At 42.7% G+C, this 26,277-nt stretch overlaps 1 protein-coding gene across 5 annotated transcripts in view; it reads left to right on the top strand.

The window, feature by feature from the left end:
* Positions 1–26,277, top strand: part of LOC142160758 (solute carrier family 2, facilitated glucose transporter member 11-like) — an 88,558-nt gene that overhangs the window by 10,915 nt on the left and 51,366 nt on the right. For all 5 annotated transcript variants that reach the window (XR_012693298.1, XR_012693301.1, XM_075215752.1 and 2 more), the window contains exon 3: positions 1,633–1,756. The gene's annotated coding sequence lies outside the window, so the exon portion shown is untranslated. The remainder of the gene's footprint in view (positions 1–1,632; positions 1,757–26,277) is intronic.

The following is a 26,277-nucleotide window of genomic DNA, read 5'->3' as shown; positions in this document are numbered from 1 at the left end:
GCTATTTTCATCACTAAACCTTGCATCAAGTGATTCTTTTGAAAAGTCTTATTGAATCTAGCTGCTTAATCTCACTTCAAATAATATAGAATTAACAAAACCGTGATTATCTTCATCTAAAAAGAGTAACATAACTAACAATCATCGTTAATGCAGTGTAGGAAGGAAGTAGAGCGGGACTGCTTTATATATACATTTGGATGACAACTCAAGTTATGACTGTGTTTTCACTGCCACCTAGTGTTTATTATTGTGCTTAACTTTACTGCTATTGAGACATGCCGTATTATTCCCTACTAAAAAGTATAGCTGACTTTATGCTAATGCATAACAGGCGACATTATTGTTATAATTCGTATCATTATTATTACTTTACGGTTCCTTGCAAAAGTATTCTGATCTTCTCATTTTACTAAATAACAAATCCTACACTGAAATATTGTTCTCTGTGATATATTTATTTCAAAGTACTGAAACTCCAAATAATGTAACATTACAAAAACATTGTCTGTATGTAGCACCGCCATATTGCACAGACCTTGTACATTATGTTTAATCATTCATATCAAGTCTAAATTTTCTACCCATTCCCAGCCAGGGCCAAACTGGGACTAAAAATCATCCCTGGCATTTAAAGTACACAGGCCCAGCTGCAGACACAGGGCTTCTTCTTCTTCTCCTAGCGGCTGTCGGCCCATAGAAGAAGCGGCTACGCATACCATTTTTTCAAAGCCAACAGCCGGCAGCGATGAATCTGGAAGAAGAAAAAAAAAGTGTACATTGACAGCATGGCCCTGTGTCCACTGGCTATCTGACATTTGCCAGATGGCACACACACTTACAGTAACCTACCAGGAGCATCCAGGTAGCCCAAACAACATGGGCAAAACATGCAAACTTCACTGAGATGCGCCCTGGTCGGAATGGAGCCCATGGCTCTAGCAATATGAGGCTGCAGTGTTAGCAACTGTGCTGCCATGCCGCCAAAATATAGAGTATCACTGTATGTCACTGAAATTTAAAAGGTAGTCCTACCAGTCAGTAGTTTTAAAATGTACCAGGAAGTAAGCTGAAAGCTCTTTTTGAAAAATATTTTCTGTCGTCCTGGGTAAAGTGTGAATGTAGGGTCACCATATTTTGAGACATTTTTGTTTCTTTTAATTGCTACTTGTTTTTGTGCAGCACATGTGGAGCAGGTGTGATAACCTGTAACGTACCATTCGTAGTAAGGGTGTATCAAATAAGAGCGGTCACCAAGAATAGAAGTCTGTTATTTACATTCAATTTTCAGTCCATTACTGTTGTGTATATTCCAGAGTGCACAGTCAGCTGTGTAAGTGAGTGAAGGTAATGTAGATTTTATGATGTTCCAAAATTCCTGGATCTTGGGGCAGTGACATAAAAAATGGAAAAGTTCTGTGTAGAGGTGTCTTACAAGTAGAACAATTAATGTTTGGTGCCGTATGACTAACAAATTAAACCTTTGGAGTGAGATCAGGTGTATGCACAATGTAACTGTAATTTATCTATATGTAATAAATACCAATAGTCATTTATTGTGATGTGCACTAAATATTTTCATCAGTAAATCTCAAATCGTGTTTCTTTACTCTCTTCTTTGATTCCTTATAGACACCACAATTCTATGCAGCTTTTAAATAATCAGTGGAGTCCTCACAGATCATCACACCAAGTTTTATACTACATAAAAGAATAAAACTCGACACACATTGAATACTGGAAAGATTATTGCAAGGTTAGTAACCACAATATTGGAAAATGTCTTGCTGTTAGGAGCATTAAACACTGTATATTTCCTTATTTTGAGATTCTCCGTAACTCTTTGTGGACAAGAAGAAACATAGTTTGTCATCAGACTATGTAAAGGAGGAAGGGATTGAGATACCATGCTTGTTATAATAATACTGAAAGTGAGTAGAATTTGAATAAGTTCTTCTTCTGCTACCCCTTTGATAGAACATTACACGCTATTGGTGGTTTTTTAATGTGCGTTAGAGGTTTCCAGTTAGAACTTTGATCATTAATGGAGAGACTTCATGGATCTTCCAACTGTCTCCTGGCAGCAAGTGCAATTATATATTTTCAAAGAAGGTGGTGCTGTTTTTAAAAATTTAATATTTAGTAAACCTTGTCTCTCTTTTCCGTAATATTTTTGATTTAACCATCTGAGATTTCTTTTCATTTGTTCTGTATTAAGCAAATTCCCTCACCCTCGCAAATTTTAGCCGGGGGGGACAGGACTCGACTCAGCAGCCTGTTAGGACCATTTTAAAGGTAAAAATGTAGGTGCCCCAACCAAAGGTAGCCCACTATGGTACTGGCCTGGAGAGCAGATGCCCCACAGCCCAGCCTGTCCCTGATTCTCGGTCATCAAGGGGCTTCCGATGTTTGCTTTATAAGAATTGAAGTTGAGAAGTAGTTTAACATTATGTTCTCTTTTAAGATGCAAAGTTCTTTGTGTAAAATGTCCCTTATAAATGCTTTATAAGCTTCCCAGAGGGTTATGTTGGTAACATATTTGGATTGTTATAAATTGAAATACTCTTACAAAGTTATTTTTTCTTAATCTCAGTATTTTGCATCATAGTTTTATTTAGGGGTCGCAAGGCTGAGGGGGCAATGGGAAGAAATACCAGATATTTCTACTGTAATAGGAACATGGTCTGGCCAAGTTATTTGATGAGGATCTACAATTTTCGATACTCCTCGTTAACCTAGAAAAAAACATGTAAATTCTGGTGTGTACATTATGTAAGGTAGAGTATAAAGTCAAATCTTTAATTTCAGGATCCTTAACTCTCCAGGAATCCTAAAACAGTTGATCTCTGAGTACAGAGTGTAGCTTTGGAGCTATGCTCACTAGTAGGAGTAGACGAAGGAGGCATTGGAATGGAGAAATCATATTTACTGATTAAAACATATTGCTAGAATTAATCTTAACTTCCTATATTGTAAAATGTTTTGGTTAAGTCTAGAAAACGGTGACTTGAATTTGTTTAGAGCATAGACATTAATAAAAATGACTGAGATGTTGTCCAATATTCCCACCAAAATAAAAAATCTCCCAAATGTTACCATGATAATGTTCTGAAGATCTAATTGAAGGTAATTATTGAATAAGGTAAAAACTCTCCTTTTCATCTGTCTCGGATCACAGATTCTTCTGTGTTTTTACATACTGGTTTCTGCCTAATATTATATTAATTTTGTTATATTGATAATTTGAATACTGTTGGCGTGACCATCTCTTTGCCTCAGATCACATGCATGGAAAGCAGCTGGAGAGTGCTTGAGATGCACTTTACCGTCAAAGTGGGATTCCTGCAAGAACACAACATCTTGTGTTGTTAGTCAAGTTTGTTGAGCTGTAGGAGAAAGGAATGTGAGGGGCTGAGAAAAGGCTCAACTTCGGCCTTGTGACAGATATGATCCGCTAGGAGGTGTCTAGGCAACAAAATTTCTAAGTGCTATCACGCTCTTAAGAGTAAAGAATAGAGTAATAGTAAACTGAAACATAATAATGTTAAATACTTCAAAACTACAAATCCCTTACATAATATTTAGTAAATAAAAGTCATATTCGACTTATGAGGGATCCCTCATAAACTAGATGCTGTCTGATAACAACTACATAATCCTGTAAAATCTTTGCGTACAAAGTAACTGGATACTATCAGGACTTTGAGGACTGACCCCTGTGACTCTGAATTATTGCTGCAGTAACTTACTCCCACCAGAGGTGGTACTGTGTGCTCACCATTCCAGCAACCTACTGTTAGCATCTACCTCCAGCTAGTAATGAATACACATGTGCTGTGGCTTTATTACACTGCCTCTCTTAGCTGGCAGAGCTGGTTATATGTTCTGCTTTTGGTTCTCTCATCTTTCTGTATTTGTTGTGATTTATCGTTGCTTACCCTGTGCTTGGACCTGACTATGCTATTTGCCTGCTGACTGACAATGACCTTGTGTTTGGACCTGAGTATGCTATTTTCCTGCTGCCTGACAATGACCCTATGCTTGGACCTGAGTATGCTATCTGCTTGCCGCTGACCTCTGATATTGTGGTGGGATCTATTTCCACAGGCCATTAACCTCTCTTTAGACCATTGTCATTAGTCAGCACTCCTTTGGTACCTGGGGACAGCTGCTGTGAGTGACTTTGATTATTCTAGTTTGTGTGTCTCCAATATTACGCTTTCTGTTGTGCCACGGAGTCAAACTATAGATAAGATACTATTACTACTTGCTACAATCCTGTGGGACAGCACAGTACAGGTGAGCATGACTAGTTCTATGGGAAAAGGGATTCCTAAAGGTGAACATCATGATTGGCTTATATTCTAGTATTTTATCTCAAAGATCACTATTGGCTTTAAAAATATAAAGTTATCCATAGATTCCAGGCAAAATATCTTGAGGATATATAACCTAAATTGACTCTAAAGTCAAATATTTCTTAACAGTTCTGTTTCTTGTTGTTTTGCTTGGTCAGGGACCACTGAGCACACTTTTTTTTTTCTGGACATCCTGTGGGAAAAGTGGAGTATCAGTGTCTTCTTGATCTGTTCTGGGAGAACTAGATGTAGAAGGTTCAGGATATGTCAAAAGGTTTAGTTCGAAGAGGAGACATAAAGCCTCCTGTGTTCTAGCCATGATTTGTTTGCCATTTCTTACACCAATCCTCATCTTTGTTTATTTGTATGGCCTTACATATTCCATAGCGCTTGACATGATTATACAGACTTGAGAGCAGTAAGTTTAACAATGGGTTCATGGGTACAGTTAAGCAGAATAATAAATACATTATATGCAATTAACAGAACAAATCACATACAGAATCAATTCAGCAAAAGACATGACCGGGACAAGCAAGGAAGACAGAGAGTAGACAGGTGAGGCATAGGGGAGACAATAGGAGCAAATGGGACAATAGGCAAAGTGGGGTCCACTATGATACAGAGATCTGCAAAGTGGGGATGCCAGGATTGTGCAGGGACCTAGATGGTAGAGAGTCCTGGAAGGTCCAGATGGTGCAGAGATCTAGTTGCGACAGAGGCCAAGATGGTATAGGGACACAGAAGGCGCAGGTGAAAGATTTTGTCAAGTTTAGGTGGTGCAGAAGACTAGATGATGGCGAGGCCTAGAAGGTGCAAAGGCCTCAGTGATGCAGGGAGGAGGCCTGCAGAATAGGTAGACAGATGAAGCAGGGGGCACAAGGGCCCAGATGAGGTTGCAGGTCCGGGTCAGACAGACTGACTTCAGATGGTGTGGGGTGTAGGCCATAGCCAGAGTCTCTGAAAACCCCAAATTCAGTGGTATCCACAGTGACACATCAATCATAGAAACCGTCCTGCAGCATGGAGGGTCAGCCTCCTTGAGTGCCAATGGTCAGGGTGCCAAACAGAAGGTAAGACCTGTGCTTGTGGCGATTAGGCTGGGCGATGAGGCCCAGGGCTGGTCCAGAGTTTGGTCTCTGATTGGGCAAGGAAATTGAAGTTGGGTTGAAGCTGTGCTCTTCCTAAGGGCCTCTTGTGCACTGGGTATCACTGTGTGGCAGGCATACACTGCTGGGTGCTGTATAAGGTAGGCTGTGAATGTAGGGTGTGATATGGCGATGTACACCTGGAGCCTTCCACCTAGCATATTGCAGAAACTAGGTCCCAGTGTCAAGGAGAGGTCAGTTCCCTGAAAATAGAGATTTTTAAGATTGTATCTTGTCTTGAGAGTGGTAGGCGCTAAATCTTGGAATGTTGCCAGCTGGTTGTTTTTCAAATGAGCATTTATCCTGATTTTTGGCTTTCGATCGGAGTCTCTCTTTGGTTTTAGTTTAGATGTAGGATTCTATCCTTAGGAGGCGCTGAGGACTATGTTCTTGGTTTTATAGTTCTATGCAACCATCTGGAGGAAGATATTTCTGAGAACAATCCATGAGGAGGTAAAGAAGGATGTGAGGAACAATTTTTCAAAATATTTCAGGTAGATTTTAATACAAATGTTGTTCCTTCTTGCCCTGCTCTCCATATCATCTTGCTTGTTCTTCACATATGGAACAGTATTTTTCCATATGTGGTACTATTGGTACTGGATAACTTCTTTCAACTATAATCTCGATCATATATGTGTGGGTTCCCAATTCCACTATCTCGGATTTCATATCAGGCACTTTTTAAGTTCTGCTTAGGTCTGTTTAATTGACTTCATTACCACCAGTATGAGCACTATTTTGCTTTTTTATAGCTAATCCTGTAAATTATTTTTCAGATTCAGACTCCATCCTAGCTCCTCAGCATCAGTAACTCGTAATTGCATAGGTGGTCTTTTATGACTAAAATCAAGTTAATTCCAGTGGAGCGCCAGGCTTCTTTCCCCTTGGCAATTGAAATAAAATTAGATGAATAAAGATGTAATATTTTGCAGACAAATATGTGATGATTATACTTTGTTTTATTTATACATATATGTAATTTCCAGATAAAAAGGCAAATTTGTTTATCTTGAAGTTATTGCACTTGTCCTGTATGGTGATAATAAGAAACTAAATTTACAATGGATTACAAAAAGTCCATTACTTGTCATTTATATAGCAGAGAAAACTTATATACACATTTTCCGAGTAAAATTTAGATCTTGCTTTGTGATCTGCAGGTCCCCCTGATAGCTTTGTGGTTAAATCAAGTAAATTGGTGTAATAAAAATATATCTCTTCAAGGCTGAACTTCTTATCTCTAAGAGAGCATGTTATGTCTTATACACATCAGCAGCTTGAAAGAAGAGAAAACATATTATTGTAAATGACCATTAAATAACTATTAATTTCTTTAATTATCCAAATTACTATTCATTTTCATATCTAAGTGTCACGGGCACTAGGAGTCTTTGCCCAGGATATCACCAGATGATGGACTTACCAGAGTAATATAGTTGGTACTATGGTTCTCTGGTAGCAGGGTGACAACGGAACAGGAGAAACAGCAGATGGTGAGAGAATGCTCGAGGAAAGTCTATGACTAGCAGCAACTGGTAATGAGTAGATGAATGTACACGAGGAACCAGATGGACAAGGAAACGTGAGGAAAGTCAGTGGTCTGCGTATAGCAAGTTGTACCACTGCTATAGTGAGGAGGAATGTCCAGGAGTAGCGAGGAGGTAGTGAGAGTCAGCGGTCTGCGTATAGCAAGTTGTACCGCTGTCTATAGTGAAGGAATGGAATCCAGGTGAAAGTAGGTAACGGGGAAGTCGGTGGTCTGCGTATAGCAAGTTGTACCACTGCTTATGCGAGAGGATACTTGAAACTGGTGTCACAGGGAACAGGAGTCAGTGGTCTGCGTCAGCAAGTTGTACCACTGCTATATATATGTGAGGAGGGGCACGAGGAGATGAATGTAAAGCAGAGTATACACGGGGCACACAGAACTTGATCCCACGATGATATCCACAATACAACGATAACTGACAAGCACTGCTTGAAGTATACAAAGTCACAATAGCTATCCAGGCAATAGGAAACAAAGTCAATGGTAACAATAGCTTCAGTGGATAGGAGGCTCCGGAGGAGAACACAACTCAGTCCAGATGGATATGCAATACAAAAGCAAAGTCAATGGAAAGTATGCATACCGCGGTTCAGGAGAGCAGGCTGTCAGAGAGACGTGCAGGGATACCTGAACGGCTGAAGGCCGGCAGGAGGAGAGACCACTGGAGGGTGGAAGCGGTAATCAGGTTGGTGCAGCGCACGGCAGGTAATCCAGAATCAACGAAGCAATACTCAGGAAGCAGTAGTAAGTGGAACTGGAAACATGAAGAACACGGGAGAGTTGAGGCGGTCTGGAACCCTGTAGTAGTAACGGAGGCAGCGGAGAGCTGACACGATAAACACAGGAGCGTTGAGACGATCAGGAACTCTGTAGTAGTAACGGAGGCAGCGGAGAGCTGACACGATAAACCCAGGAGAGTTGAGACGATCAGGAACTCTGTAGTAATAACGGAGGCAGCGGATAGGAATCAGCTGAGTGCAGGCACGAGGAACACAGGAGAGTTGAAGTGGTCTGGAAACCACAATAGCAGTAAACGGGAATCAGCAGGAGCTGAATACACGAGGAACACAGGAACACCTTTAGAGGCTCATGGGGAATGAGACTCCAAGATCAGGCAACCAGGTAATGATCACAGGTGGTTTAAATAGTAGGGATGAGCGCACTCGGATTTATGAAATCCGAGCCCACCCGAACGTTGCGGATCCGAATCGGATCCGAGACAGATCCGGGTATTGGCGCCAAATTCAAAAGTGAAACTGAGGCTCTGACTCATAATCCCGTTGTCGGATCTCGCGATACTCGGATCCTATAAATTCCCCGCTAGTCGCCGCCATCTTCACTCGGGCATTGATCAGGGTAGAGGGAGGGTGTGTTAGGTGGTCCTCTGTGCTGTTTAGTTCTGTGCTGTTTAGTGCTGTGCTGTTTAGTGCTGTGCTGTTTAGTGCTGTGCTGTGCTGTTTAGTGCTGTGCTGTTTAGTGCTGTGCTGTGCTGTGTTCTGCAGTATCAGTCCAGTGGTGCTGTGTGCTGTGCTCTGTCCTTCTGAGGTCAGTGGTGCTGCTGGGTCCTGTGCTGTGTCCTGTTCAGTCCAGTGGTGCTGTGTCCTGTGCTCTGTGCTTCTAAGGGCATAGTTATTTCCCCAATATTCCCCTGTGTTTAAAAAAATAAAAAAAAGTTTTTTTAAAAAATACCAAAAACTACTTTAATTTTTTTTAATTACCACAAAATTTGCACAACCAATCCTGCAGTATAAGCCCATTGGTACTGCAATATTACCAAGTTCACACATTCAGCAGTAAAAGTCCAGTGGTACTGCAATATTACAAAGTTTACACATTCTGCAGTATCAGTCCAGTGGTGCTGTGTTCTGTGCTCTGTCCTGCTGAGTTCCGTAGTGCTGCTGGGTCCTGTGCCGTGTCCTGTTCAGTCCAGTGGTGCTGTGTCCTGTGCTCTGTGCTTCTAAGGGCATAGTTATTTCCCCATTATTCCCAAGTTTTTAAAAAATAAAAAAAAAAAAAAAAAATTTTAAAAAAAATATATATATAATAATTATAACCAAATTTGCAAAACCAATCCAGCATTATAAGTCCATTGGTACTGCAATATTACCAAGTTCACACATTCTGCAGTATCAGTCCAGTGGTGCTGTGTTCTGTGCTCTGTCCTGCTGAGTTCCGTAGTGCTGCTGGGTCCTGTGCCGTGTCCTGTTCAGTCCAGTGGTGCTGTGTCCTGTGCTCTGTGCTTCTAAGGGCATAGTTATTTCCCCATTATTCCCAAGTTTTTAAAAAATAAAAAAAAAGTAAAAAAAAAAAAAAAATATATAATAATTATAACCAAATTTGCAAAACCAATCCAGCATTATAAGTCCATTGGTACTGCAATATTACCAAGTTCACACATTCTGCAGTATCAGTCCAGTGGTGCTGTGTCCTGTGCTCTGTCCTGCTGAGTTCCGTAGTGCTGCTGGGTCCTGTGCCGTGTCCTGTTCAGTCCAGTGGTGCTGTGTCCTGTGCTCTGTGCTTCTAAGGGCATAGTTATTTCCCCACTATTCCCAAGTTTTTTAAAAATAAAAAAAAAGTAAAAAAAAATAAAAAATTTAAAAAAAAAAAAATATATAATAATTATAACCAAATTTGCAAAACCAATCCAGCAGTATAAGTCCATTGGTACTGCAATATTACCAAGTTCACACATTCTGCAGTATCTTGTGCTACATATAATGGAGACCAAAAATTTGGAGGATAAAGTAGGGAAAGATCAAGACCCACTTCCTCCTAATGCTGAAGCTGCTGCCACTAGTCATGACATAGACGATGAAATGCCATCAACGTCGTCTTCCAAGCCCGATGCCCAATCTCGTAGTACCGGGCATGTAAAATCCAAAAAGCCCAAGTTAAGAAAAAGTAGCAAAAAGAGAAACTTAAAATCATCTGAGGAGAAACGTAAAGTTGCCAATATGCCATTTACGACACGGAGTGGCAAGGAACGGCTTAAGCCCTGGCCCGTGTTCATGACTAGTGGTTCAGCTTCACCCACGGATCTTAGCCCTCCTCCTCCTCCCCCCCCCCTACAAAAAATTGAAGAGAGTTATGCTGTCAGCAACAAAACAGCAAACAACTCTGCCTTCTAAAGAGAAATTATCACAAATCCCCAAGGCGAGTCCAAGGGTGTTGGTGGTTGTCAAGCCTGACCTTCCCATCACTGTACGGGAAGAGGTGGCTCGGGAGGAGGCTATTGATGATGTAGCTGGCGCTGTGGAGGAACTTGATGATGAGGATGGTGATGTGGTTATTGTAAATGAGGCACCAGGGGGGGAAACAGCTGATGTCCATGGGATGAAAAAGCCCATCGTCATGCCTGGTCAGAAGACCAAAAAATGCACCTCTTCGGTCTGGAGTTATTTTTATCCAAATCCAGACAACCAATGTATGGCCATATGTAGCTTATGTAAAGCTCAAATAAGCAGGGGTAAGGATCTTGCCCACCTAGGAACATCCTCCCTTATACGTCACCTGAATAACCTTCATAGTTCAGTGGTTAGTTCAGGAACTGGGGCTAGGACCCTCATCGGTACAGGGACACCTAAATCCCGTGGTCCAGTTGGATACACACCAGCAACACCCTCCTCGTCAACTTCCTCCACAATCTCCATCAGATTCAGTCCTGCAGCCCAAGTCAGCAGCCAGACTGAGTCCTCCTCAATACGGGATTCATCCGAGGAATCCTGCAGCGGTACGCCTACTACTGCCACTGCTGCTGTTGCTGCTGTTAGTCGGTCATCTTCCCAGAGGGGAAGTCGTAAGACCGCTAAGTCTTTCACAAAACAATTGACCGTCCAACAGTCGTTTGCCATGACCACCAAATACGATAGTAGTCACCCTATTGCAAAGCGTATAACTGCGGCTGTAACTGCAATGTTGGTGTTAGACGTGCGCCCGGTGTCCGCCATCAGTGGAGTGGGATTTAGAGGGTTGATGGAGGTATTGTGTCCCCGGTACCAAATCCCCTCGAGATTCCACTTCACTAGGCAGGCGATACCAAAAATGTACAGAGAAGTACGATCAAGTGTCCTCAGTGCTCTTAAAAATGCGGTTGTACCCCCTGTCCACTTAACCACGGACATGTGGACAAGTGGTTCTGGGCAAACGAAGGACTATATGACTGTGACAGCCCACTGGGTAGATGCATCCCCTTCCGCAGCAACAGCAACAGCTGCATCAGTAGCAGCATCTACAAAATGGCTGCTCATGCAAAGGCAGGCAACATTGTGCATTACAGGCTTTAATAAGAGGCACAACGCTGACAACATATTAGAGAAAATGAGGGAAATTATCTCCCAGTGGCTTACCCCACTTAGACTCTCATGGGGATTTGTGGTGTCAGACAATGCCAGTAACATTGTGCGGGCATTAAATATGGGCAATTTCCAGCACGTCCCATGTTTTGCACACACCATTAATTTGGTGGTGCAGCATTACCTCAAGAGTGACAGGGGTGTGCAGGAGATGCTTGCGGTGGCGCGCAAAATTGCTGGACACTTTCGGCATTCAGCCAGTGCCTACCGCAGACTAGAGGCACATCAAAAAAGCATGAACCTGCCCTGCCATCACCTCAAACAAGAGGTTGTGACGCGCTGGAACTCCACCCTCTATATGCTGCAGAGGATGGAGGAGCAGCAAAAGGCCATTCAGGCCTACACAGCCACCTACGACATAGGCAAAGGAGTGGGGATGCGCCTCAGTCAAGCGCAGTGGAGACTGATTTCCGTGTTGTGCAAGGTTCTGCAGCCATTTGAACTTGCCACACGAGAAGTCAGTTCCGACACTGCCAGCTTGAGTCAGGTCATTCCCCTGATCAGGCTGTTGCAGAAGCAGCTGGAGAAAGTGAGGGAGGAGCTGGTAAGCCATTGCGATTACACCAAGCATGTAGCTCTTGTGGATGTAGCCCTTCGTACGCTTTGCCAGGATCCGAGGGTGGTCACTCTTTTAAAGTCAGAGGAATACATTCTGGCCACCGTGCTCGATCCTCGGTTTAAAGCGTATGTTGTGTCTCTGTTTCCGGCGGACACAAGTCTACAGCGGTGCAAAGACCTGCTGGTCAGGAGATTGTCCTCTGAAGAGGACCGTGACATGCCAACAGCTCCACCCTCATTTTCTTCCACATCTATGGCTGCGAGGAAAAAGCTCAGTTTTCCCAAAAGAGGCACTGGCGGGGATGCTGATAACATCTGGTCCGGACTGAAGGACCTGCCAACCATTGCAGACATGTCTACTCTCGCTGCATTGGATGCTGTCACAATAGAAAAAATTGTGGATGATTACTTTGCTGACACCATCCAAGTAGACATGTCAGACAGTCCATATTGTTACTGGCAGGAAAAAAAGGCAGTTTGGAAGCCCCTGTACAAACTGGCTCTATTTTACCTGAGTTGTCCCCCCTCCAGAGTGTACTCGGAAAGAGTTTTTAGTGCAGCGGGGAACCTGGTCAGTGAGCGGCGAAGGAGGTTGCTTCCTCACAACGTTGAAAAAATGATGTTTATAAAAATGAATAATCAATTCCTCAATGAAGTACAGCACTGCCCTCCAGATACTACAGAGGGACCTGTGGTTGTGGAGTCCAGCGGGGACGAATTGATAATGTGTGATGAGGAGGAAGTACACACTGTAGGGGGAGAGGAATCAGAGGTTGAGGATGAGGACGACATCTTGCCTCAGTAGAGCCTGTTTAGTCTGTACAGGGAGAGATGAATAGCTTTTTTGGTGTGGGGGCCCAAACAAACCAATCATTTCAGCCAAAGTTGTTTGGTAGGCCCTGTCGCTGAAATGATTGGTTTGTTAAAGTGTGCATGTCCTATTTCAACAACATAAGGGTGGGTGTGAGGGCCCAAGGACAATTCCATCTTGGAACTTTTTTTTTTGCATTATATGACCAAGCAACAGTCGTTTGCCATGTTCAAAAAGTAAAACCAAATGTAAAAAAATTCAAGAAATTAAACCAAAAGTAAAATGCCGTGTCATAATTTAAAACAAGAGGTATTATTGACGTGCTCTAAAACTACTGTATTGTTGTTTATATTTTATAAACACTACACTTGAAAGCTTGAGTCTTTCAATAGAAAAATAACTGTCCATTGCACGAATATTTGCAACAGGGACAATTTTAGGGTTAAGAAAGTCAACTAATAACACTTCGACGCTGTCTGTCTTTATAAACACTACACTTGGAAGTTGGAGGAGGTATTGTGGCCCCGGCACCAAATTTACTACCGGGGCCACTCCACTGTGCAGTCCATATTTAGGTGTATCAGATATTAAACAACGGTGACAGTTGATGCCCAATTTTTTAATTATATTGTGGCCTCGGTACCAAATTGTGTACCGGGGCCACCACACTACGCAGTCCAGATACTTGTTTGGTGGAATTCAGACCAGTTGAGGGTTTTATTATTATATTGTGTGGACCACTCTATCTATACCACACTACAACTCTATACCACTCTATTTCATACTTTAATTCTATTTCATACTTTTCATTCTATTTCCTTCTTTAATTCTATTACTAATTAATTACCATAAAGAGGAACAAAATAAACCAATTTTACCAAAAGTATAATATGACTTAGACTTACAAACACTACACTTGAAAGATCGTGCCTTTAAATGAAAAAGTCAGTCTTCATTGCACGACTATGTGCAACAGGGACAGTTTTTTGGGTTTACAAAGTCAAACAATAACACTTTGACCCTGTCTGTCTGGGATCTCAATGACGAATTGTCTGTACCATGTTTGGAGGAGGTATTGTGGCCCCGGTATCAAATTGGGTACCGGGGCCACCCCACTACGCAGTCCAGATACTTGTTTGGTGGAATTCAGACCAGTTGAGGGTTTTATTATTATATTGTGTAGACCACTCTATCTATACCACACTACAACTCTATACCACTCTATTTCATACTTTAATTCTATTTCATACTTTAATTCTATTTCCTACTTTAATTCTATTACTAATTAATTACCATAAAGAGGAACAAAATAAACCAATTTTACCAAAAGTATAATATGACTTAGACTTACAAACACTACACTTGAAAGATCGTGCCTTTAAATGAAAAAGTCAGTCTTCATTGCACGACTATGTGCAACAGGGACAGTTTTTTGGGTTTACAAAGTCAAACAATAACACTTTGACCCTGTCTGTCTGGGATCTCAATGACGAATTGTCTGTACCATGTTTGGAGGAGGTATTGTGGCCCCGGTATCAAATTGGGTACCGGGGCCACCCCACTATGCAGTCCAGATACTTGTTTGGTGGAATTCAGACACGTGGAGGGTTTTTTAATTATATTGTGGCCTCGGTACCAAATTGTGTACCGGGGCCACCACACTACGCAGTCAAGATAGATAGATGCGTATTGCGTATCATAGATAAAGTACATTCAGTGGTGTGGGGCAAATTGAAAAATATTCAAAATGCACTGACATTATCAAAAACAAGAGGTTGTCACACGCTAAAACTCCAACATGTATATGATGGAGAGGATGGAGGAGCAGCCGTATGTGTAGTGTAATGCAGATCTGTTGAAGGTTTTTTATATATTTTATTGTGGTGTCCAGTGCCCACTCCTCTACGCAGTCCAGGTACAATTATTGGTGCGAATCATAAAAGTTCAGGGTTTTTAATATATTGTGGTGACCCACTCCTCTACGCAGTCCAGGTACAATTATTGGTGCGAATCATAAAAGTTCAGGGTTTTTAATATATTGTGGTGACCCACTCCTCTACGCAGTCCAGGTACATTTATTGGTGCGATTCATAAAAGTTCAGGGTTTTTAATATATATTGTGGTGACCCACTCCTCTACGCAGTCCAGGTACATTTATTGGTGCGATTCATAAAAGTTCAGGGTTTTTAATATATATTGTGGTGACCCACTCCTCTACGCAGTCCAGGTACATTTATTGGTGCGAATCATAAAAGTTCAGGGTTTTTAATATATTGTGGTGACCCACTCCTCTACGCAGTCCAGGTACAATTATTGGTGCGAATCATAAAAGTTCAGGGTTTTTAAGATATTGTGGTGACCCACTCCTCTACGCAGTCCAGGTACAATTATTGGTGCGAATCATAAAAGTTCAGGGTTTTTAATATATTGTGGTGACCCACTCCTCTACGCAGTCCAGGTACAATTATTGGTGCGAATCATAAAAGTTCAGGGTTTTTAAGATATTGTGGTGACCCACTCCTCTACGCAGTCCAGGTACAATTATTGGTGCGAATCATAAAAGTTCAGGGTTTTTAATATATTGTGGTGACCCACTCCTCTACGCAGTCCAGGTACAATTATTGGTGCGAATCATAAAAGTTCAGGGTTTTTAATATATTGTGGTGACCCACTCCTCTACGCAGTCCAGGTACATTTATTGGTGCGATTCATAAAAGTTCAGGGTTTTTAATATATATTGTGGTGACCCACTCCTCTACGCAGTCCAGGTACATTTATTGGTGCGATTCATAAAAGTTCAGGGTTTTTAATATATATTGTGGTGACCCACTCCTCTACGCAGTCCAGGTACAATTATTGGTGCGAATCATAAAAGTTCAGGGTTTTAATATATTGTGGTGACCCACTCCTCTACGCAGTCCAGGTACAATTATTGGTGCGAATCATAAAAGTTCAGGGTTTTTAAGATATTGTGGTGACCCACTCCTCTACGCAGTCCAGGTACAATTATTGGTGCGAATCATAAAAGTTCAGGGTTTTTAAGATATTGTGGTGACCCACTCCTCTACGCAGTCCAGGTACATTTATTGGTGCGATTCATAAAAGTTCAGGGTTTTTAATATATATTGTGGTGACCCACTCCTCTACGCAGTCCAGGTACATTTATTGGTGCGATTCATAAAAGTTCAGGGTTTTTAATATATATTGTGGTGACCCACTCCTCTACGCAGTCCAGGTACATTTATTGGTGCGAATCATAAAAGTTCAGGGTTTTTAATATATATTGTGGTGACCCACTCCTCTACGCAGTCCAGAAAGATACCTTGTTGCAACGTTTTGGACTAATAACTATATTGTGAGGTGTTCAGAATACACTGTAAATTAGTGGAAATGCTTGTTATTGAATGTTATTGAGGTTAATAATAGCCTAGGAGTGAAAATAAGCCCAAAAACTTGATTTTTAAACTTTTTATGTTTTTTTCAAAAAAAATCCGAATCCAATACCTTAAATCCGAACCGAGACCTTTTCGTCAAGTGTTTTGCGAGACAAATCCGAACCTCAAAAATAACGAAAATCCGGATCCAAAACACAAAACACGAGACCTCAAAAGTCGCCGGTGCACATCCCTATTAAATAGGGAGGGTTGCCTGATCATCCAATCAATTAAAAGCAACAGGTACTGAAGGTTTGATAAGGGCTGCACATGCGCAGACCCTCAGGATGGCAGACGGCCACGGTTCCTGAACACACGGGAAATGGCACTCACAGTCCGGTGAGTGACATTAAGTTAACTCTCTATTAGAAATCTGTATCACAATATATCATTCAGATGCATACTATAGTAGACATCTTAGACGTGGGTACCTTGAATCACATACAAGGTACCAATTAATTTAAATTGACCCACTTACACACAGATTTTGTTATATGTTTATGTAGTACAAATAGATACTCATATACGCTTACACACACACATATTGGGACAGTGATACTTATCAGAAAGAATCAGAAAGATATATCTTCACAAAACTCCATATGCTATCTCACAAATGCCATAGACTTAACCATCATCATTGTTCCTAAGTACAAACACACAATAACTTTACCATTATTCTAATTAAAAAATGCACAGTATCACTATCAACCATCTCATTACTACTGACAGGTCTAACTACTCCTATTATCCCACTCCGCACTAATTTCACTGACTCACAGTACTAATACCACTTATGTTACTGTACAAATAGCACCGCTGTCACCATACAAACACCACCACTTCCTGGTATGTATAACACCACTGCTCCTCAGTATGTACTTCAATATCACTGCTGTTCTATATACATTCACACAGTCTCCATAAGTGTCCTATATGTATACCCGCTCATTCCCCCTCCCTTCCGACCTTTCTATCACTGTTCTCAACTCCTCTATTTCCCCTGTTCCTCAACTTCGCTGCCTCGGCGTCACCCTTGACTCCTCTCTCCTTTGCCCCTCATATTCTCTCACTCGCTAAATCCTGCCGCTTCCAGCTGCGCAACATCGCATGCATTCGGCCCTTCCTCTCCCAAGATGGCACTAAAGCTCTTTTCCACTCTCTTATTATCTCCTGCTTGGACTACTGTAACCTCCTCGTTACTGGCCTCCCCCGCTCTCATCTCGCTCCCCTCTGCTCCGTACTCAATGCTGCCGCTCGGCTCATTTTCCTTTCTCGCTGCTCCTCTTCTGTCTCCTCCTTCTACCAATCCCTCCACTGGCTCCCCATCCCCTACAGAATCGTGTTCAAGCTCCTCACTCTTACTTTCAAGGCCCTCTCCAACTCCACTGCTCCCTACATCTCCAAACTAATCTCCATTCACGCTCCATCCCGCCCTCTGCGTTCGGCTAATGACCGCCTCCTCTCTTTCCCCCTGATTACCTCCTCCCATGCTCGTATCCAAGACTTCTCCCACGCTGCCCCCCTCCACTGGAACCAGCTCCCCTGCTCCATCAGAACTTCCCCCAACTTGTCCAGCTTCAAACGGGCCTTAAAAACCCACCTCTTCCTTAAAGCCCTCCAGCCCCCCACCTAATTGACCTCCTCCCAGTCTCCCCTACCCCCCTCCCACTCCTTTTCATTCTCCTCTCCCCCCACTCTGTCTCTGCCTCCGTTCTCCCCCTTTCCTCCTCCTACCATTGCATCTCTGTCCGTCCTACCCTCTCCTTCGAGCACGGCCTCCTCTCCTTCTGTTTTCCACCACCTTAACTCTGCTCTCCAGCTCCTTGTCTCTTCCGTGAGGTCCTCCAGCCCTTCTACCCCTCTCTACCCCGCTGGGGACTCTTACCTCTCATCTAACTCATTTAACTGTACCGTGCTGTCTCACCCTGTATCGTGTTTCTGTCTGTCCCTGTACGGCGCTACGGATACCTAGTGGCGCCCTATAAATAAAAATTATTAATAATAATAATAATCTCACAAACATCATAGTATATCACTAGCATCATAATATCCATATCTATATGACAAGCTCCACAGTCCCAATATTATCCTGTGTGTTCCTCATGTCTCCAGTATAGGCTCCATATGTCTCCAGTATAAGCTGACCCTAGTATAGGCTTCTTTGTCTCCAGTTTATGCCCATGTGTCCCCTCTACCCATAGTAGAAAAGTGTGAGAGGATATTTGTGTGTCTGCATTCAGGTGAAAGAGGAAGTGTACTAGGATTGTCCTTCTATAGACCCCGGAGCTCGCATTGTACTCTGCATTTATAGTGGCCACGCATGTGCGATGACATCATTGAATACAAGTGGATGCACTGTGTGTCAGCCAGGTGTGATGGTGTCAGGACTTTTGACTGTCCTGCATGTGTGTTATTGCGAATACGCCGTTCGGCTGACCAGGCCTCTTTGGCGACTGCCAACTGGTCACACCCATTCAGCGATGTGCTGACGCTTTGTGGTGGCATACTCATTATTTCATGGGCCCCTACTTCCCCAGTGGACCCTTCATGCCTCAGTCCGACATGAGCCACAATAATGCACCTGACACTGCCCACACATATAAAAATTTGATTTTGTGTTGTGAGACAAAATATTCAAAAGAAGGGTGGACTTGGTTTAGCGGGTGCCCACAGATCTTTTTTTTTTTTTAAACTCTGCAAAATGGCATCCTAGGATGTGCCAGTGTTCAAATATCGAGATTTGGGAAAAGGGACTTTCTCCTTCATCCACTCCGGGGGACACTGCTACCATGGGGTTGTATGAGGGCGCATGGAGTTGGCACTTAAATAGTTAACTAAGTTTGTTGCTGACTCCTCCCTTCTGCAATCCCACAGACCTTAGTTTTGTTTAAGTGCCCAAAGAGTTGGGCTGCGTTTAGTACTGCTTAGCAGTACTTGCGGCTTAGGTTTAGATTTTATTATTTTTATTAGATTATTGGTAGAGTGTAGGTGAGGATGGATGTATTTTACATATTTTTCCTCGCAGGTTTCAAAATGGAGCAATGCTCCGTTTTCCTTTATAAAAAAAAAAAAAAAAGAAGAAGAATATTTATAAAAGAAAGACCGCACAGCTCAGTGTGGTGTTAATTGATCAAGAGCAGTGACAGCGCTAAGCGACTGTCACTGCACTGTCCCAACGGGTCCGGCACTACCACAGGCAGAGAGTGCCGCACTCCGTCCGAGGACCGTAAATACTGGGAGATACCAAGTCCCCCGCTGAGGCAGAGGGGGGACTTGGATCTCATAGAGCCCTAGGAAGGATTCCGAATGGGCATTGATACAGGAGCACAACACAGTGTGGCAGCCTGGGCTGATAGAGGCTTCCTATGGGTGTTGGAACCATCAGACAGGGGGGAGTGTGTGAGAGATTCTCCGGCTGTCAGTGGTATGCTCTGGAGCGGGAGATATTCACACTTTTTCCTGTCATCGCAGTTGGACTTCAGAGGCACCTCAGAGAGTTCTACTTCTGCTGGCTTCTCTTCACAATTCCTCCTTGTGTCAGCTAAGGGGATATATATTAAAAAAAGAAAAAAAAAAGAAAACACCAGTGCTGGGAGTGTAAAGGAGAACTCCCCCCTGCTGATTGGTACACTCCAAAGGCCGGAAAATTCAGCTAGAGTTTACCTCAGATGCATAGTTGCCAATTCCGCTTATAACAAGCGGAATTGGGCTTGTTTTATTTGTAAGTTGCGGGTTTTTTCTGCTTGTCGCGGATTGCGGGTTTTTGGGCTTTACAAGCTCGGGCACTTTATTTTATTTTATTTTTTTTTAAAAAAAGCTTTATTGCCTTATGTGTATGAACGCTTCAGTGTTGGACGCTGCTGGCCTCTTCTTAAGTGGGCGTGACCTCAGCTGTTGGCAGGTGTGTGTTAGCAGGAGCTCTCAGCTGAAGGAAGAAGTACAACTGGGAAGAGGTGAGAGATGCCCGGGGATTTAAGAACGTGTGAAATCCGGATCTCCTGGTGTGGTCTAGTGGGGAACCTGTGCAGGAATGCACAGGGCGGGTATAGCTGAGGGCCTCAGTAACCAGGGGGATGTGTCAGTACGTCTGTCTGTAATATGTATCCTGAACCGTATATTTTCTCTGTATACTGTATACAGGGCTGCCAAGAGGAATTCAGGGCCCCGGTACAACAAATTTGTGGGGCCCCCCCTTATAGTTGAGCATGCAAAAAAATTTTGCGCCGCCTCACGGCGGCGCAAATTTTTTCAAAGTTGTAGTTAGGCATTTGGGGGCGTGGCTAACATCAAAATCACTAGGCACTCAATTCGCCGGAGCGTCACATATGTCCAAGCACTCCTGACTTTCAGGACATCTACCACCACAGTGTAGTATACAAAGAATGCAGTGTGTACACAAACAGTTCAGTCTTGGCCTGCACCTAACATTGGGCACAACACTCACCAAAAATTGGTATTGTCCCTACTAGAATCACAACATTTCACACACTCTGCTGCTCTCTCCTACCTGTTCTTCTCACTTTCTCCACCTGTGGCTGCTGGTTTCTTTAGTTGTGGCTTGTCTGGATCCTGGAATGTTGAAGGACCTATTTGGAAAAAAAAATGGCTACACTTAGAAAATTACAGCCAGCCCCGGCGTTAAATCCATAGCACCCACAATTAATAATTAGGCATTCCTCCAGCCCCAACATTAAAATAATAGTATTCACATTTAATAAATAAACCTATTCCCTTCCTGCAAACAGCAATACCTATTTCCCGCAACCATCACTGCCATTAAATAACTCATAGTCACATTTAATAAATAGACCTCATTCTCCCCAAACTCATCCCCACATTCAATAGCCCCCAAACCACCCCATCTTAAATTAAGTCCCCACTATTAAATTGCCTCCCCATCACCCTACAAACAAAATAGCACCCATTAATTTGCCACCATCTACCTCACACTCACTACATTGCAACAAGCCCCCTGTGCACATTACTGTGCCCCTTCATCACTACACTGTGCCCCCTTATGTTCACACTGCGCCCTCCATGCTGCTTCCCCTCCTTTTTATTCACTCTGTACATTTCTCCCACTTTTTTTTCATTCTGTACATCTCTCCCCACTTTTTTTTCATTCTGTACATCTCTCCCCACTTTTTTTTTCATTCTGTACATCTTTCCCCACTTTTTTTTTCATTCTGTACATCTTTCCCCACTTTTTTTTTCATTCTGTACATCTTTCCCCACTTTTTTTTTCATTCTGTACATCTTTCCCCACTTTTTTTTTCATTCTGTACATCTTTCCCCACTTTTTTTTTCATTCTGTACATCTCTCCCCCTTCTTTGTCACACTCTCCCTTTCTACTTTCCTTCCCTTGACTCTCTGTTCTTTACTTACTTGTTAGTTTCTTTCTTTTCTTCTGTGTTCTCTTCTTTCTTCTTGCTTGGTCCCCTCTGCGACGTTCCTCACTGACTGTCGGGCGTGACTTGATGACGTCACGCCCGACAGTCAGTGTGAAACGAGCAGAGAGGAGGGAGGGCGGCGCGATCAGGTGAATATGTAAATTTTTTTTTTTTTTAACTATCTAGCTCCCCCCACCAACGGACGGGTCGGACACCCCAAGCCCCCCCCCCCCCCTCCCCGGGAAAAAAAAAAAAAAAAAGAAGACAAAAATAAAAAAAAATTGCAATAAAGAAAAGTGTAAAAAATAAAATAAAATTCAGCGGTGGGGGCCCGGTCCGGGCCCCCTGGCATGGCCGGGCCCGGGTAAATAGTACCCGCTCCCCCCCCCTCTCGGCGGCCCTGACTGTATATTATATTTATATGTCCTTTGTCTGTATGTAGAATATTAGTATCCGTATCACTGAGCCTGGCAGATGTAGGGCACAGCCTGGAGCATTCCAGGATTTAAGATGTGACCTCGTTTAAGGATTAACATTAACACATTAATTGCCTAAGGTGAAACTGACTGCACGGAAACTGAGTATTATTCTAATTACATTCACTTTTAATCTCGTATTTGTCCCTGACTGGTCACCATTCATAGTAGATGAATAGTGTATTGGAATTATTAACTCTCATTCAATGCATTTTCATAGCAGTGAGAACACAATTGGTCAATGTTTTACTGTACCAGATGCTGTATGGAACATGGTATAGTATTTTATTTGTATTTTATTCAATGTTCTATTGAGGAAAAATTGAAGACAGATTGTAGGAATCTTTATTTATCTGTATTTATTTAATAATGAACAATAAACGTTGTGGTTTTCAGTACACTAACACCCCTGTCCCCTGTAAGTTGGGCTTTTTGGGGGTTTTTTAAGATTGGTTTGGGCTTGTTTTTCACTTAGCGGTTGCTTGTTTTTCATTTCAGAGTTGGCAACTCTGCTCAGATGGACTCCTGACAATCCATCTGCTGTAGACTTCCCTTCATTGACAATTGCACTAAGTACCCCGGTGGGGGAAGTTGTTTATGATATAAGTCAGCAGAGTTATAATATGTATATGTGTGTATATATATATATATATATATATATATATGTGTTTACAAAAGGCATATAGGGTTATAACTAGACTCTAACTGCACTTAGGTGATTTTATACAATATCTTCCACTTTTACATTATTATTACCACAGATATTTATATTACTGTTTTGAGGCTAATAGCCAGAGTCAGAACTAGTAATTATTTTACTGTATTTTTCTCTGTGAAAGTTGCCTTATCTGTATTTCTTTAAAAAAAAAAAGAAATATAATGTGTGATAAGAACTAAAATTCTTGTGCAGAATTGTATACCTCATACGTGCCAACTCTCCCTGAATGTCAGGGAGACTCCCTGAAATAGGGGTGATCTCCCTCACTCCCTGAAGAGTCTGGCATTCTCCCTGATGCTGAGCCAGTACAAGACGTGGTTGGCTTCGCCATCTGTGGCACGATGACACTGTTCAGAAATTGTGTCCTATGTCCATGTATGCCTATGGAGGTGGCCATTTTCATGAAGACCAAGATTTAATCAAAGACTGACAGGTAAGACAACATGACAGTAATGGAGACAGAAATGTAAAAGACACTTCAGTCTCTAGAGATTCATTAGCTGCTTTTCTTTAACGCATAGTTGCCTAGTCTCCCGGAATGTCCATGAAACTCCCGCATTTCTGGGAGACCACCTGGGATCCAGGAGAGCAGGGTAACCTCCCGGTTCTCGCCCCTGCAATAGATAAGTGGCGGGGACAGGGTTTAATGACGCAAATGTTGAGTCATCTTAGCCCCATCCCCTGCTGTAATTGGCCAAAATTGTGACAATCGTTTAGGGAGTGGGGACAAAATGATGTGATTTGACAAGCCCCGCCCCCGCACGCCCACCTCCCCCAGGATCTCCCTGTAGCCAATGATGAAAAGTTGGCAAGTATGGTATATCTGTTCACAATACCTGTCAAATTATCTGTGGGTAAAGAGACTAGGGGGCCGTTTGTGCTCAGTGTGACACTGTCCTCAGCAGCTAAGTACCCCACTGGGGAATAACTAGTCAATGAGGCTCCTTGTGGTAGTAGAGAGAAAACTGTCTATATAGATCTACCTACAGTTTAGAGTTTTATTATAGAAGGATCTAAAGTTAATGGGGACAGTATTTTACATGGGTGTTCAGTCAATGATTATGAGACATAATTATATTATTCAGAGTTTAATTTCCATACTGTTTTGAGACATTAGCCAGGGTCAAAACAAATGGGGTTATACTATTATCTCTGTGCTGTTTATGGCCAGTCTGTTTCTTTTTAAATAATAACATATAAAAACTGAGGAGGAGCATGTTATTTTCCTATAGGACTGCTCCCCCTTCAAATTGGTCTGTTCCTTTAAGCCAATTCACGGAACTGGACAGTAGACAGTTGAAGAAACTCCTGAGCAGTTTTACTTCACAAGCACTGATCAGCAGTATATACTGTCTGTGATTTACAGGCTGCTCTCTATCTGTGGGTACTACAGGCATCACTGCTACTGATCAGCAGTATATACTTTCTGTGATTGACAGGCTGCTATCAGCAGTATACTTTGTGTGTGACTGACAGGCTGCTATCTATCAGCAGTATATACTGTGTGTGACTGACAGGCTGCTATCTATCAGCAGTATATACTGTGTGTGACTGACAGGCTGCTATCTATCAGCAGTATATACTGTGTGTGACTCACAGGCTGCTTTCTATCAGCAGTATATACTGTGTGTGACTCACAGGCTGCTTTCTATCAGCAGTATATACTGTGTGTGACTGACAGGCTGCTATCTATCAGCAGTATATACTGTGTGTGACTCACAGGCTGCTTTCTATCAGCAGTATATACTGTGTGTGACTCACAGGCTGCTTTCTATCAGCAGTATATACTGTGTGTGACTCACAGGCTGCTCTCTATCAGCAGTATATACTGTGTGTGACTCACAGGCTGCTTTCTATCTGTGGGTACTACGGGTATCACTGCTACTGATCAGCAGTATATACTGTGTGTGACTGACAGGCTGCTTTCTATCAGCAGTATTCTGTGTGTGACTGACAGGCTGCTGTCTATCTGTGGGTACTACAGGTATCACTGCCACTGATCAGCAGTATTCTGTGTGTAACTGACAGGCTGCTCTCTATCAGCAGTAGACTGTGTCTGTCTGACACGTTGCTTTTCATCTGCGGGTACTCTGCCGTAGACATGGTTCTGTAGGGATGAGACCTTACATCAGTTTTGCCTTACACATATCTGTACAAATAGATATCTGTAGAATATTTACTATTTCCTTCACATAGTTATCAACTTATTGTTGAGATTCTTCCATTGTGAGGATTATTCTGATTGAGATATATATATATATATATATATATATATATATAATATATATATTATATATATATATATATATATATATATATATATATATATATATATATATATATATATATATTGACCCTGGATTGTGTTGGGTAGTATGATTAGCCAAGTGTTACGATTTTGATGCCATAGTCAGTATTAGCACAGGCTTACCTAGGGCGCGGAGTCTAACGGCCTTCCGGTCTTCACCAAGAACCACCACAAGGTAGTGTGGACTTAGCTGCCGAAGAACCGCAGGTCGCGGCCCCCAGATTAGCCTACTGACGTAAGGGAGAAAGTTCTAAGTGATGGCAGGCAGACAAGAAAATAGACAATGCGGTGCAAGTACAGGCACTAACCGTTAATTCCAGGCGTTGTAGGTCTGGAACAGTAACCGGTAGATGCACGGAGGCAATGGGTGCGTGGCAGGGTCCAGAGAATAGTTGGTAACACAGCCGAGTCGGTACACAGAAGGTATCAGGTATGCGGTGCCAGAGGGAGATCCAGAGAATAGTTGGTAACACAGCCGAGTCGGTACACAGAAGGTATCAGTTGCGTAGTGCTAGGGATAAGCCAAAGAATAGTCAGGTCACAGCCAGGTAGGTACACAGGAGTAGGAGGAATAGAGGGGTTAACAGGGAGCAGGTTCACAGGAGTCAGGACACAGGAACTGTAGCCAGGAACAGGAAACACATTGCTCTGACACAGGCAGCGTGTCAGAGCAGGGGAGATATAGGAGTTTGAATTCCCCGCCCAGGAGTCGCATGATCGGCAGCAGAGAGAACCCAGAAGTGCGGCAGCGCTCACAGAAGAAGCGCTGAAGAGATCGGACACCGCTGACAGCGCAGCGGAACGGGAACAAGGTAAGTTCCTAACAGTACCCCCCCCCCCCTTCAGGGGTGGCCTCCGGACAACCTATAAGGCTTTAGAGGGAACTTGGTATGGAATTTCTTCAACAAACTCGGAGCATGAAGGTCTTGTGCAGGAATCCAAGAACGCTCTTCAGGACCGTAACCTTTCCAGTCAACCAGGAACTACAAGGAACCTCTGGAAATCCGAGAATCTAGAATCTCCTTCACCTCAAATTCCTGATCTGGTGCAGAAATAGCAGCAGGAGGTCTTCTTGAAGAGAAGAATTTGTTAACGACAAGTGGTTTGAGAAGGGAAATATGGAAGACATTGGGAATCCTCAAGGTAGGGGGTAATTTTAATCTAAAGG

The sequence above is a fragment of the Mixophyes fleayi genome, chromosome 1, assembly GCF_038048845.1.
Source record: "Mixophyes fleayi isolate aMixFle1 chromosome 1, aMixFle1.hap1, whole genome shotgun sequence".
In the NCBI taxonomy this organism is placed as follows: Eukaryota; Metazoa; Chordata; class Amphibia; order Anura; family Limnodynastidae; genus Mixophyes; species Mixophyes fleayi.
This window is presented reverse-complemented; position numbering and strand designations above follow the sequence as displayed.